The following is a 16,525-nucleotide window of genomic DNA, read 5'->3' as shown; positions in this document are numbered from 1 at the left end:
GGTATAGACGGGTTGTTTAAATCTTTTATCTTGGCTGGGCCAAGACAGGTTGTTTGTTGAATGGTGTCATTCAGGAACATTATTTGTTCTGGGATCGTGCAGGCTCTGAATAAAGATTCTAATCCCTGAACTTGCCAATCTTTTGAACCCCAGATTGTTTTTGTTTCAATGTTATCTTTTCCAGAATTCAAAACCAAATGTAGATAACTGTTCATAAAATTTTGCAGAATATATCTGTTTTGTATTGGTCTACATATTTTTCATTCCTGTCTTATTCACATTTTTGAAACAAAACGTTTCTGGATCTGTGACATTAAACCATGTGAAGCATGGAAATTTCTCATAAAATGTTTTTGAACTGCCTTTTGGTGGTGTTGGACAATGTTCCCATTGATTATAAGTAAAAACATTTCTAGGTTTTGCAGATTTATGCAAATAGTGGTGCCCAAAATGATTAAAGCAATACATTTCTTCTTAATCAGATGAACCTTCTAAATAATCATGATGTGTACATTTTGCTGACATTTCTAAATCAGACATCATATTATTAATAGTCTCAAAGTCCCAATCATCAGAGAAACTGCTCGGTGAGAGAAAGTCACTTAATGAAACCTTGAACTGGTGTGGATACTTCAAGAGAGTTCAACCGGGCCATAGATGTCGTAATCAGTAGCGTCCCATGCTACACCCTCAGGTATAGGAATGGCAGTGATGTTTACTGATGACAGGTCTCTTTTTTCAACATGAGATGACTTGTGAGGTTTTAGGACCAAGTTGATGTTCTGACTTGCTGTGTCCATTGTACTGTATTTTCCATCAAGCATTCTTCCCAAGCTTAAAACTAAGATGTGCCAGAGCAGGAGGAAAAGTACACCTAACACAATCCACAATTCAATCCATGGTGAAATCAGATATTTTTCTCCAAGTTGATGAAAGAGTTCTGTTAATTTTTCTTTGAATGTTTTGTTTGCTGGCTTGTCTTCATGTTCACTGGGATCTTCAGAAAAGTCATCGAAATTGATGAAATAGCCAGAGGCAGTTCTGTCAATTGTTGGAATCGCATCAGGATTCTTATTACTCTTTGTAGTTGCTTTTTCCTTTGTCATTTCAGTATAGTCAGAGGCTACATCATTGTAGACAGGTGTTTCTTGACGAACTGTTATTTGAGTTTCAGGAGGCACAAGTTCCATGGCTTTGTTTCATAGTCCTTTTCATTCACTGCAGGTTTATCAAATGTGATTAGTCTATCAGTTTGAACCTCTTGAATTGTAGCAAGGTTGGGTCTTCTGCTACATCTTGGGAATCCACTGGGCCTACTACTTATTATTGGCCACATGGTTGTGGTTTTACCAGGTCGATTGATACAACTCTGTTCTCCTTTTTACCAGCAAGGGGCGGTAGTACTACTGATCTTGTTCCGCTGATAGCTAAGACAGGTGCTGCTTTTCTGTAAGAAGGCCCAAATTCGTTCTTCACCACGATCTTTTCTCTGACCAGATCTCCAATCTTTGGAATCCAGACAGGTCTTGCTGGGACAGGAGGTTTTTCTTCAGTGGCCGTTGGCTTTAGCTTTAAGTTACTCAGACTTCTTCATGTTTCATTTAAGTCCTGTAAAACAGCCAAACGATCTTTGACATCAAAGGTTTTTTGTTCCACCACTGAAGTCCGACTATCGAGGTCTTCGATTATCATTCTAGTACCAAACAAAAAGTTCATACGGAGTGATTCCACCCAGAGAATTTCATGGCAGATTATTAAGACTACGTTGGACACTTGTTAGATGTTTGACCCACCCATCATCCGAACCTAATACCCTCGCTGTTATAGATTGCTTTATGTCACATTTTTTTCTATCCACTACCGCATTACCCTCAGGATGGAAGGGACTAGAGTACCCCAATGCAACGCCCAAGCTGGCCATGGCCTCCTTGTAAGCTCGAGAGCTAAACGCAGGACCCTGGTCAGAATGTAGCGTGCCGATTGTGTATATGCCGATAAAGACTCGCAAATCTTTTATAACAGTTCTGGCGTTAGGTGAGCGCTGGGGCCACATCCAAATGAATCTTGTCCTAGTAGCTGTTGGGCCGCATCCGTCCGTAGGGACGCCTGCGTGTAGACAGTCTAATGCTATCTAACAGAGGTGTCTGGGCTGGACTGACTGTGCTATTGTCAGTCTCCTGGTCCGGTTCATGACTGCGATCTCTGTTGCAGTTCTGACAATCTATAGCAAAGTTATAAATTTGCACGCTCATTCCCGGCCACCAGTACTTCAGTTGTAATTCTATTGAAGAAGTTAAGATCCCTTGGTGCCTCAGACCCTCTCCCATATGTGCTTCTTGAATCAAGAAAACTCTCCGCTTCCTGTTTGGAATTACTCTGTCCCCCACTCCAGGGATTAGAGCAAAAGGAACGGAGTTTGCATCAATTATGTATGTATTTCCGAGTGGATAGTTTAGAGGCAACGCCGCATAATTGTCTTCCATTGAGGCTTTTACTGCTAGTAGCGTTTCACCATTTATTTATTTTTAGAACGCTTAATTGTAGCTACGGAGGCCGTGTGGACGGCTGCCTTTGCGTCTTCATCAGCCAATAAATTCCCTGCAACGTGAACGCCATCACGTTGATGACTCAGTGTATGGATCACGGGAGTCTTTTGGAGTTCTTTCTGTAAAAGAACTACTTGTTCCCAAAGCATTTTATGCTTTATTGTGCCACCTTTCGCATCTTTGAAACCGTTTAGAACACAGTTCTGCAAGTATTCATTGTAAGACTGGACGCAGTAATACAAATCGCACACTATTAGTGTGGGGAATTTGCAATCGGTATTCTCAAGCGCCATCTTGAAAGCCTGTAGTTCAGCTCGCTGAGCTGTACAGTCTCCGAGTGATTGAAATTTTATGACCATAGGTCTGAATTTACCTTCGCGCCAGCGACCGTTTCCAATCGCGCACGCAGCACTATAGGCTTGTTTACCCTCAATTGCGGGCTGTGCTGATCCGTCTGTATATATTATACAGCCATAATGTTCTAGAGGCAGAATTTCGGTCGGCAGAGGACATTCGTACTCGTATTGGAGAAATTCTTGTGTTTTCAAGCTAGGGTCAAAAACGTATTCAATGTCTGTTGCAGCAAGAGAATTAACCCATTGTATCCATCTTGAATGTAAAGCTTTAGCATTTGGAATGCTCGCTCTTGTCACTGCCTTTAAGTCAGGTACAGGTGTAACAACCGATATGCGTTTTCCCTGTGCCAGAGCTCTATCTTTTGCTACAGCAGTTTGAACCGCTGTCAGAATTTTCTCAGTTGAAGTGAATTTTATTTCAGCTTGTGTGTACAAGTGTGATTTGTAAGCTATTGGTACCGTTTCACCTTCGTTATAGGTCAGGTACGTGAATCTGCATCTACCTGGGATGACTCGGATTACAAGGTTGCGTACGTTTACGCGTGTTTGCAGCTGTGTTTTAGCTAACATGTCTGTTTGTATTGAACGTAACATTTCTGTGTGTTTCTGAGTTTAATTAGTTTGTTTGAAATCAGGTTTTATTAATTCATAGAGAGGTTTTACCCTCTCTGCGTAATTCAGAACGTAAGTTCTTCAGAAATTCAGGAAACCTAGAATTGATTGTAAGTTTTTCAGCATTTTTGGTGCTTGGAGCAGCGCACATTTCTCTAAGAAATTGGCGGCTAGGCTTTTCCCTTCACTTGATAACTTATATCCTAGAAATAGGACCGTGAGGTGGGCAATCCGTGATTTTTTAAATTTGAATTTATACCCTTCAGATGCAAACCCAAGTATAATGGTGTTCACTCTTTTCAAGTGCCTGTCCAAATCATCGTCTGTTAGATAGATGTCATCGACATAAGATAATGCCCCATCATCATACATTTGTAGTAACTCTGTTAATCTGGCTGAAAATAATCCTGGGCTATTCTTGAATCCCTGGGGGAGACGGCAAAATTGCCTCTGGGCCCCCATACTTGAGAAAGCGGTCAAATACCTGCTTTCTGGTGCAATGTTTTTACAGAAGAAACCATTTGAAATATCTAATGTCTTTTTATATTTTTTGCGCACAATGTTATTCATTAGTGCTGCACTGTGTGAATTTTGTACTGCAAATGTTTTGCAACAAGAGTTTAAGTGCCTGTAGTCCAATACTAGACGATATGCATTGTCTGGTTTGGAGACTGGAAACAAAGGATTGTTCATTTGTGAGGTGCATGTTTCAATCACCCCCTGGTACTCAAGTTGATCTAAGATCTCCCAGACTTTTTTTTTAGCTTCTTGCTTAACAGGATACTGCCTTTGTGCAGTAGGTTGATTTTTTAAGTGGATTTTATGGTGAGGGGATTCCTCATCCCATCCTACATGATTTTTATATAATGTAGGGGCTTGGGCCACTGCCCATTTTCTTGCATATGTGTATTTTTTATGAATTGGAATATGATTTGAGAAGGCAGGCATAATCATTTCTTCGCCATGTGGGCACTCCCCAACAAATTCTGGTGGCCAGTCTTTCTCAGCTAGAAGAATATCATAGCCTTTAGATAGCTTCTCCCAAAAGAGAGTTTTTATTTTCCTAGTTAATTCCCCTTCTATACACAATGTTATTTCATATAATTTATGGGGTACACTAACTCTGGTGTCTGCAGTTTCCACCTGAATGTACTCATTCGTGGTCACTGTCTTAGAAGATTCATCAGGATTTTGCGAGCTATGGTCACTTCTGCTGCGCTGTCTAGCACTGTTTGGGCCCACTCTCCGTTCTTGAGTTGTGTCCTCAGGATCCTCTGCATGTTTTATCTTTATGTTTGCTACCTTCTTATTGGAAAATTGAGATGTTTTACTTTGGTGAGCTGGTTCCTTGTCTTTGGACTTGACGCGCTCTTCTTTATGTTCTGACCGTCCTCTTCTTTCCGATTTCTGTGAGGAAGTCTGAAAAAATCGAGAGGGGCGTGTATCATTATCTTGATATCTGTCAGGTTTTTTCAAATTATCCCTATTTCTAAGGTTATATCTTTTCTCAGAGGGCTCCCGTTGTGGAGACTTGTCTCTCTGTTGAGATCTTCCTCTTAGTTGAGAATATTTTTCTTTAGGAAGAGTTTGTTTATTACTCTCCCACTTCTTTTTTGGAGTAATAAAACTAATTTTAAATAATTTTTTTTCAGGATTTTCTGTTAGTTGTGGTTTTAGTGGTTTCCAACCCAAACTATCTCTACCTAATTCTTCATAGGAATTTTCAATTATTCTGGCAAGTTCAAAAGGTTGTTCTGCTGTATCTGTTTCTTTTATTTTTTGGCAGATCGCCACTGATGCTGCTTCTCCTTTTATGTTGGCTAGTAGTATACCCAAGACTTGTTTAAAATCTTTCAGTAATTTCATACCTAGATGTAAAGCAGGCTCTGGACCGTATTCATTTTGAATCTGTCTTAGTACGTCTGGTATAACCGCCATAGACGGAACACCATGTGTTTTTGTGTAGATTGAAGCAAAGACTGTTCCCCAAGTGTCACAGTCTTCCACATGTGGTGCGATCCCCATTGGTAAACAGATTGTCAGAATCCTGTGTTTTTCATGAGGTGTATTAGGGAATACTGCCTCTATTTGAGTAATCTTTTGAGCCAACCAGAACGGAATTTGTTCCAATTTTGCGGGTAATTTACCAATGACTGATTGTATAGTCTGTGGTGTAATTTTGTTTGTATTCCCCTGGTGAGGGGTTTGCTGTGGAATTGTTATTGCTGGTTGGACTGTTAAAGTCCGCATGACATATTGGACTAATTGTCTATGTATTTTAATTAATTGTTTTAGTTAAACTAACAGTTCTCTGTCTGACATTTCTTCAATGTCAGGATGTGGTGTATAGCTGGCTAGAACCGGCCATGTGGCTCCTGGTCTACATAGTGGACCGAGCCTGGTAATGTTATTTTGATGTTTTAGGGCGCCATTAAACCAGAGCTGATGCTCCTGGTAAGTTAGTGGAATTTCGACATCCTCGAAAGGAACGTATTACGCTGGAGTTTCCTCTGCTTTGTAGCAGTGGAACTCGTGTCTCACAGCATTTGCTGCTGGAAAAGTTATCCATGAATAGAATACCTATGTCTGCCGATGTTCATGTGCCTCTACCACAAATATGACTGTACCACCTCTTGATGATACTCCATCATTTATTAGTTTGTAAGTTACACTCTTTCTTACATTTACCGGGATGATTACTGCATCCGGGTTGTTTTGCTGAAGACTTGTGTCCTCTGCTAATAGTTGAGTTGCTATTCTAGCTCTCTCCCTTTCATAGTCACTCTTCGTCATTTTGCTGACAGAAAATTTGCAGAATATGTTTTCAAGGAAACAAAGATTAGGTGCACAATATTGTGGAACACTGTATCCTTCAACGTTGAATAAACCAAAAACTAATACATAGGATTCTCGTCCTACTTAGTTCTGGTGGATACTAACCTTTTACCCACTCCAGACGTCTATTGGAGTTTTTACGGAAAAAGGGGTCTGAGTTAAAAGCACGACTGAGTTACTCTAGTATCTAGTGTTAAATTATCGCCTTACCAAACATTGGGTGCCATGTAGTGTAGTTCCTATATTCCCAATAGGCTCTGCGCATTGGAATAACATAAACGATAGTTTTAGACGTAGGACTGAAGTCGACTAGGTCTCTATTGAATATGTTAGACTTAATTGTAAATGCCAGCTAGCTCAGAGGACACTAGAAACTTTCTCGAATAAACAAGAAGGGATTCGTTTCTGACAACCATATAACATGACAACTTTGCTCCCCAAGAATAAGAAATATATCTTCAGAATCGCGGAAACAATAGATGGCTATTTCACTCAGTGTAACACTTCTATGTTCCCGGGATCGGGGACGGCCCGAATACAACAAGAGTAGCAAATGGTAAGGGTCTAATAACGTATTTAATGGAGTATGAAAACAATTGGCTGGATTAGCCGAACAGGAAATGATACAGGACAACGAAAGATAAGGCAATGTCAACGATACCCTTTTGCAGCACCAGGGGTTCTTACCGTCCTCCGCATGTACACCGGTCCCGGTGTACACCAACGGAGGGCACAGTGCTAAGCAACGGCCGACAATGCCGTTTGACAGCTACTAAGGGTGTAATGTCGGTGGTGTGGGTGCTCTTGGTGTTGTCACGAACTTGAGAATGCCCACCAGGGCATTCGATCAAGCAGCCCGTGCCTGGAGCCAGGGAACAGCCACTCGACCTACTCCCCCACAAGAGCACTCCCTTTAGGTAGTATAGAGGTCCTATGTTCAGCCTCTGGTGTCTTGTAACAGAGATGCGGCAAACACCTCCGTGGCGTGCGTCTCTGTTAGCTAGGCTATGGACAGATTGGGGCAGAGAGCAGCCGCTCATTCTTGCCTCATATCCTCTTCTCCATTCTCTTATGGCACAAACTCTACTATGGGCTCCATGGCTGAGACGCGGCAAGCACCTCCGTGGTGTTGGTCTCAGCTAGATACCAAAAGGTTGTCAGGGCGGGGGCGGAGAGCAGCCGCTCAATCTCGCCTCCGTTACACAATCAGCAAAGTTGTACCCAAAGCTCTCATCAGCTGAGACGCGGAAAACACCTCCGTGGTGTGCGTCTCAGCTAGTCAATAGGGATCGTGAATCGGGGGCAGGGAGACGCCGCTCACGCTTACCTCCAAAACACCTCAGGTTCGCCACACAGAACGGAATTTCAATGAAGCTGGGATCTGTGGTTGAATCCGACGTCGGCAAGGGATCTGAATATCCGACGCTGCGTCCTCGCTGAGAAACGCTTATGAAGGCGTTTCCGGTCCGCGAGCCTCTCGCTAGGCAGGCTGGTCGTTGTAGTCCCGGTCCTGTGAGGGCGCCGATCAGTCCGTGTCAGATCGCACTGCAGTCAGCGGGAACGTCAGGGGCGAGGGGAATCATGACAGTACATCCTCCCTCCATCAACCCCATTCCCACCGAACCCGCACCAGCCGGATTCTTCCTGTGATATGCGGACACCAAGTGGGGCGCATGCACCTCGGATGCCGGTTCCCACGACTGTTCCTCGGGCCGTACCATTTCCAGTCCACTGGGTACCACAACTTGCCCCATCGCCACTTGGAGTTCCTGATGCCAGCCACCTCATACTCCAGCTCTGAATCCACCGACACCGGTACAGGAGTTGTCCGGACCCGCACCGACGATGGCTTTAACAAGGAGACGTGGAAAACAGGATGGATCCTTAGCCTTCCAGGCAAACACAGTCTCACGTTCACGGGGCTAACGCACTTGGTGATGCGATAGGGGCCTATGTATTTCGGATGGAACATGCTCCGTTTGCGGAACCACATGTTTCTGGTAGAGACTCGGACGTGATCTCCCACCCTGTACAAGGGCCCAGGCCTCCTCTTCCTTTCAGCCACAATCTTGTACGCTGCCTTGGCGGCCTCCAAATGTTTCCGGGAACGCAGCAGGGTTTCCTTGATGTGAGCGTCCCTCTTGGAGGTTTCGGGTATCCTGCCGTCCCTGATGAGGTGAACAAAAGGCAGAAAACTGGGGTGATGTCCGTAATTACCATAGAAGGGGGATGCCTTGGTAGCGCTATGTGTGGCATTGTTATATGCTATTTCTGCTATCCACAGGAGATTTACCCATTCGTCCCTCCCTTTCTCCACAAAACAGCGCAGGTATTGCTTAAGTGTTTGGTTCAGGCGCTCCGTCTGGCCGTCCGTCTGCAGGTGGTAAGCCGTGGACAGAGCCGACTTGACGTGCAACGCCAAACACCACGTCTTCCAGAACTGGGCGGTGAACTGGGACCCTCTGTCCAAAACTATCACGTTGGGCAACCCATGTAGTCTCACCACGTTCCTGAGTAAAATTGTTGCCAACTGGCCCGCAGTTGGCACCTGCTTGCACGCGACAAAATGCCCCATCTTAGTGAGGTATTCCACCACCACCAGGATTGCTGTGTTACCCCGATCCACGGGCATACCCACGACGAAGTCCAATGATATGTTCTCCCACGGCCGGCTAGGCATAGTCTGGGGTTGAAGGAGCCCTTGCGGGCGCCGGTGATCGGTTTTCCTGGTGGCACATGTCGAACAGGCCGCACCCCAACTCCGGACATCCGTTCTCATGGCCGGCCACCAAAAGTGCCTCTCCATACTGGCCATTGGTTTCTCGAATCTAAGATGACCCGCACAGGGCGACACATGACACCAAGCAAAGGCCTGTTTCTGAAGTTGGGGAGTCGGTATCAGCGGTATCCCGTCTCTGACTTGCCATTCCCTGTGACTGAGGAGCCACCTCCTCCAGGTAAAGGAATGGATTACCTTCTGGATGCCTTTGAGGAAAGCATCCGGTGTGATTGCCCCCAACACCACCTTGGGGTAGACGATGGATTGTTCCGTGAAAGTCTGTGGTTCTTCGGTAGCGGATTGGCGGGATAGTGCATTCATCTTTCTGTTTTCTGTCCCGGGTAGATACGTGATGTGAAAGTTAAATCCTGCAAAGAAGAGCATCCACCGCAGCTGCCGGGGAGAGAGATGCCTTGCCGCCGTCATAAACTGCAGGTTTCGGTGGTCTGTAAAGACCGTGACCACATGTCTTGCCCCCATTAGTAGGTGCCACCACTCTGTGAAGGCATCCTTAATCGCCAGCAGTTCCTTCTCGGCAATGTGATAATTACGTTCGGCATCGTTCAGCTTTCTGGACATGAAAGCCACAGGATGGAGTAGGCCTGTATCTCAATGCCGTTGGGACAGGATGGCCTCCAGAGCCACCTCCGAAGCATCCTACTCCACCACGTACGGTTGTTCCGGATCAGGGTGGGCTGGTACCGGGGCTGTGCTGAAGCCACAAACGCATCTTGCGCCTCTTGGTTCCAAACGAACAGCTGGGATTTCTGCAGCAGGTGAGTGATCGAGGCCATCAATCCTGAAAATCCCTCGATAAAACACCGATAAAAGTTGGCGAACCCTATGAAGCTCTGCACATCCTTGACGCCTTGTGGGACAGGCCATTCCTCCACCGCCTTGATCTTGCGTTTTGCCATCTCCTGCCCATTTGTGCTCAGCATCACTCCAAGAAACTCCACGTACGTGACATGGAAGTCACACTTGCTGAGTTTGCAGAACAGCAAGTGCCCTCTAAGCTTCCAGAGTACCGATGTCACGTGTTGGACGTGTTCCTCTTCTGTGTCCGAGTAGATGATGGTGTCATCTATGTACACTACCACATATACATCCAGGACGTCACGGAACACATCGTTGAGAAAAAATTGAAACGCCACAGTGGCGTTACAGAGCCCGAACGGCATGAGGGGATATTCGAAGAGGCCGAAACGGGTCTTGAAATGCCGTCTTCTACTCATCGCCTTCCCTCATGCGCACTAGATGGTAGGCCCCCTTGAGGTCGAGTTTGGTGTATATTCGGGCCTTCTTCACCTTTTCTAACAAGACGCTTATGAGGGGCAAGGGATACCTATTCTTGACAGTGATGGCGTTCAATGCCCTAATGTCCACACACGACCTCAATGCCCCATTGGCCTTCGGAATGAAGAAGAGGGGCGATGCTGCCGGGGATTTGGAAGGCAGAATGAAACCCAACCCCAAGAGTTTGTCAAGGTATGAACGCAATTGGAGGTTTTCCGGCTCTGTTAAGGCGTACAGCCGTCCGCTGGGTACACACGCCCCTGGAACCAGGTCTATTTGTCAGTCATAGACCCTGTGCGAAGGGAGCACTTCCGCACGCACTTCATCGAAGACGTCCCCATAGCTGTGGTATACACTGGGAAGAGCGACCACTTTCTATGTCGCCGTGGCGATCGTGTGAACCGAGTCTTGGTTGGTGCTACCAGGTTCTTGATTCAAACCACACCACTGTGAACAATACTGAGAAGACATCCTTATTTCATGGGTCTTCCAATTGACCAAAGGGTTGTGTTTTTGGAGCCAAGGAAAACCCAATATCACCTCGTACTGTGGTGCTCGGATGATGCCGAAGTCGATCTTCTCCTTGTGACATTTCCCATACTTAACCGGAAGGTCCCCCGTGTGATGCCCGATGGGTCCAGTAATCAACCGTCTCCCGTCCATGGCATACACATCTTCAGGTACATCCTTGGGGATGAGAGAGATGCCCAGTCTCTGCGCTTCTTTCAGGTCCATAAAGAGGCCTGTGGCCCCGGAATCCACCATGGCCACAACAGGAATCCATTGGGCTCGGAGGCCGATGTATACCGTGACGAACAAGTGGTGGAGACCCCCATACTCCAAACGTGACAAAGACAGGATGCAGACTTGACTCCAGGAGGCCACTTCACCATTCCGGGAGTCCTCTAATTTTCCGCCTGCACGTCCACCACCGCCGTTACATTCCTGTTGGCCCGGTATCGACTGGTCTTTGGCTTAGCGGGGCACTCTCGGACATAATGTCCCTTCTTGCCACACTACAAGCATAGACCTTGTTTGCGGCGTGATTCTTTCTCGGTGGCGGTCAGGCTGGCCCGGATGGCTCCGATGTCCATTGGTTTGGCTTTCGTGGCAGAGCTGGATACGGGGTTTTCCATAGATACATAAGTGGGCAGGGGTTTCCCCTTTCTTTTGTGGTCGCCTTTTCTCTCGCTCAACCTGTGGTCCAAACGTAACACCAAATTGATCTGACCTTCACAGGTTTTGGGTTGGGGGCCGATCTGTGCTACCACATCCTTGAGTTCCTCACTCAGCCCTTGGTGGAAGAGTGCCATTTGTTTAGAAACAGGCCACTTGGTTTCGGCCACAAGACGTTGGAAGGTGTTCAAGTACTGTAACAAGTCATTGTTGCCCTGCCTTAACTCCAGCATCTCCCTGTCCGTGGTATAGGAGTCCACCCGTCTGTCAAACACTTTTAGGAACTCTTCGCGGAGGGCTCCCCAATCACACAGGAGGGGATCATCCCTACTCACCAGCGGTACTGCCCACTGCGCTGCGTTCCCTGCGAGGTAGGAAATGAGAAACGCCACCCTAGCTTGGCTGGTGGGGAACGCTTTGGGTTTGCATGACAGATGCAATGCCACTTGTGTGAGAAAGACCTGCACGGTGTTGGGGTCTCCACTATATCTCTCGGGTATGGCCAAAAGGATAGAGACCGGCAGCTCCACCACTACAGCAGGGGAAGGAGCCGTGGCCGTACATCCGGCTTGGAGGGGGTCTCCCTGTAGAGCATCGAGCCTGGCCCTTACCTCCGCTGATTCTTGCCTGGATGCGGCAAGCTCTATCTGAACAGCGGAAAAAGGCTGCCAATACATCGTCTAATATAGCCATGGTATGTCACCCGACCAGGGGAATGTTATTATCGATCAGGTCGGATATTATGTAACACTTCTATGTTCCCGGGATCGGGGACGGCCCGAATACAACAAGAGTAGCAAACGGTAAGGGTCTAATAACGTATTTAATGGAGTATGAAAACAATTGACTGGATTAGCCGAACAGGAAATGATACAGGACAACGAATGATAATGCAATGTCAACGATACCCTTTTGCAGCACCAGAGGTTCTTACCATCCTCCGCATGTACACCGGTCCCGGTGTACGCCAACGGAGGGCACAGTGCTAAGCAATGGCCGACAATGCCGTTCGACAGCTGCTAAGGGTGTAATGTCGGTGGTGTGGGTGCTCTTGGTGTTGTCACGAACTTGAGAATGCCCAGCCGGGCACTCGATCAAGCAGCCCGTGACTGGAGCCAGGGAACAGCCACTCGACCTCCTCCCCCACAAGAGCACTCCCTTTAGGTAGAATAGAGGTCCTATGTTCAGCCTCTGGTGTCTTGTAACAGAGACGCAGCAAACACCTCTGTGGCGTGCGTCTCTGTTAGCTAGGCTATGGACAGATTGGGGCAGAGAGCAGCCGCTCGTTCTTGCCTCCTATCCACTTCTCTGTTCTCTTATGGCACAAACTCTACTATGGAGTCCAAGGCTGAGACGCGGCAAGCACCTCTGTGGTGTGCGTCTCAGCTAGATTCCAAAAGGTTGTCAGGGCGGGGGCGGAGAGCAGCCGCTCAATCTCACCTCCGTTACACAATCAGCAAAGTTGTACCCAAAGCTCTCTTCAGCTGAGACGCGGAAAACACCTCCGTGGTGTGCGTCTCAGCTAGTCAATAGGGATCGTGAATCTGGGGCAGGGTGACGCCGCTCACGCTTACCTCCAAAACACCTCAGGTTCGCCACACAGAACGGAATTCCAATGAAGCTGGGATCTGTGGTTGAATCCAACGTAGGCAAGGGATCTGAATATGCGACGCTGCGTCCTCGCTGAGAAACGCTTATGAAGGCGTTTCCGGTCCGCGAGCCTCTCGCTAGGCAGGCTGGTCATTGTAGTCCCGGTCCTGTGAGGGCGCCGATCAGTCCGTGTCGGATCGCGCTGCAGTCAGCGGGAACATCAGGGGAGGGGGAATCATGACACTCAGTCAATCGTGCATGCGTCGTTTCACCAGGGTTTTTGCAGAGAAACAGAGAGACGGGCGTATTCAATAAAAAGGTTATTTATTGAGCAGTCTTCTTTCTCATGCAAGAGAAGTTAATTGCAACAATCGTAATACTTGCTATGAAGTAAAGTGCGTACAGTAAAAGGAGTATTATGAAATAATACTGTAAAAGCATGATATGGCTTCTAAGCCATAAAATAGATAAAATACATACAATGATAAATAATGACTAAAAGTACTCAACTGGTGCATCTAAAATACGCCTACCCCGGTGCACCTAACCGAAGTCTAGTACAATGGAAGAAGTAAGTGAGGTGTAACTTGAGTTAAATAGTTTCTGCCAAGAATCTATCCAAGAATTCTCTAAGGGTCTAATCAGCTCCGTACTTTGGTTATAGAATGAAGGAGGTCTTGTATCTCTCTCTCTCAGGACTCAATCTCCCAGTAACCCCCAAGGGTAGCAGAGAAACACTGGAGCTGGATTTCTCGGCAGGAGAAAAGACAGCGTCTCTCTCAGTGCGTCAGCTGGAGGGTCGGCTTCCTTCGGCATTCACTACAGCAGGGCGTCGGGCAAGTAGTTAGTCGATCTGCTCCAAACCACCGTGTGTTTGCTAGGGCAGATGTGGGTATATTTATACCTGTAAGATGCCGAGTTTGACGTAAGGGTGGACATAATAACGTCACAGAGAGCTCGAAGTTCTTTACACGCTCCATGAGTTCTCGGACAAATCAATAGTGAATCAGGGGGAAGTCCCGTACTGCTGAAGGCTGGTTGTCTTCAAGAACTCGTTGTACTCTAGGAGCTTAGTGGAAGTAGCCATGCCATATTTGGACTGCATTGGCTGTGCCTAAATATGGTTATGATTCTTATGCCTATATAAGGATATGATAAGTTATACCTATATAAGGGCATGAATCGGGAAAATTACACTAACACCCTAGATACGTTACAACAATGAAATGTTACAAGAATACATTTATGATTAAAAATGTAAAATGATTTGAGAGAGTTTTCTTGTACAATTGTAATCTTTGAGCTAGTAGCTAAGTTATTGTGGTGTAAACTGAGTCTTACAGCATAGAGTGCAACATATTTGTGTTTTATAGTTTTTATTTCCAGGTGTATATCCTTTGACTTTTAGAAAAGTCTCTGTGATTGTTGATTTCGTATTGTACAGAGCTATTCAACAGAATGTCTTTTTGTTCGCACTGTGGTAATAAATGAAGCTATTTAAAATTCAGTAGGCACTCTCCTTGCAGTACTTTAATCAATCAGTTAGTACCCAGGTACTCATGACGTGACCCAGGCCTTAACACATAGACTGCTACAAACCACTCTCCAATTCACATGCAGTCCTTTAACCACCTACACACTTGTGTTTCACACTTTTAATTACCCAGTCAGTATCTAAACACTCCAGCAAACATCCTGTCACTCCTCTTAGTTCATTTTACTGAATTGCAAGGGATACTGTCATTTGTCTAAGATCACACTGTGAGTTAGTATTAATTTCAGAAAATTGTGGCAGAATAATTTGCTTAGTTGAAGTGTTTAAAAATATGGGAATACATGTACTCATGAAGTGAGTCAGGCTTTAGGACATGTAGTGCTAGAAAGTCCTATGTAGTATGTGTGTCAGGCCTCTTAATTCCCAAATACTCTCCATGCTGTATAATAGAGATCCTGGGTGTGCTGCACAAATGCCATAGAAAATCTTTCAGTAGCACGTAGTTATCATTACAGTGAATTGCAAGGGATATTTTGATTTGTCTAGAAACAGAATGTGAGTCAGTGTGTTTTTGGGAATATTGTGATAGAATCACTTGCTTGGTGCATGTGTTTGCAGACATTGGAATACATGTATTCATGGAGTGAGTTAGGCTTTAGAACATGCAGTGCTTTATAGTCCTAGCACTTGCATGATACCATACACTGCACAAACACAACTACATTGCTCTAAACTCAGAAATATCAGTCCCACCTTAACCCCCTAGACTGCCTGAACACCACTGCACTGTCCTAAACCCTGAAACACCATCCCTAGCAAAACCTGCTAAACTCCTTCAACACTACTGCACTGCTCTAAACCCAGAATCATTATCCTCAGCGAATGCTCCTATAATGTTGAAACACCATTGCTCCGCCCTAAACCCTGAAACAGCACTCTCTGCATGATCTCCTACACTGCCCGTACACTGATGCTGTGCCTTAAACTTACTTATGGAGTGAACCACACTTTACAACATATAGTGCTTCTAATTGCTGTGTAGTATGCTAGTAGTGGTCTATAATTGTAAAAAAAAACATGTTTTTTTATACACAACAGATTTTAATTATCTACAGAAAGAAAAAACATTATGCCTTCGAAGAGTGAGAAAAGATATAAACAGGCTTACTTTTCCCAGAAAAAACAAGTACAAGATTTATCTAAACAACATGGTGTGGACAAAAAAAGAAGAAAGCTCCTGGTAAGACAACAAAGGATTTTATAAGGAAAATAACACAAACTAAAAAAAGTGTGGAGAATCAGGAAAAAAATATATATCTGTAACTACAAAGAAAACCCAGACAAAAAAAGAAAAATGATGGAAAACTATGTGGTAAAGTTATTGTGTATAGTAATAGACAATAAAATCAGTTTATTAAAATTCGGAAGCGAATGTTTTAAAACAGCTTTTTATAAGAAAAAGAAACATATTGAAACAATTGTTGAGAAGGCTTTTGAATTTTAAAAAAAGTTGTTCATTTTAGTAATCAATAGGATTCGAACACTTGATAAGCCAATCAATGTTATGAAGGCCAAAAGTAGGTGGAAAAGACTAATTAATAGAACAAATTTTTGTGTTGTTTTTTCTGGAGAATGGAAAAATAGTTCAAGTTGTGAGCCGTTTTTTAATGAAGAGAGTTACCTTCAGAGTAATGATTTGTTGCATGCAGTTGACACCAGTGGTCGAGCTTATGAGGTTAAGAATGGTTGTCCGATTGAAAAAGAGAAAATTGTCCCTTGAAATGCAGAAGAGGTGTTAGCTGATGAAGTTTTAGGGAGACGTCCAAAGTTCTCCAGTGTA

Source organism: Lissotriton vulgaris, chromosome 4_1, assembly GCF_964263255.1.
Source record: "Lissotriton vulgaris chromosome 4_1, aLisVul1.2, whole genome shotgun sequence".
Classification (NCBI taxonomy): Eukaryota; Metazoa; Chordata; class Amphibia; order Caudata; family Salamandridae; genus Lissotriton; species Lissotriton vulgaris.
The sequence above is the reverse complement of the archived record's forward strand: the minus strand, read 5'-3'. Positions refer to the sequence as shown.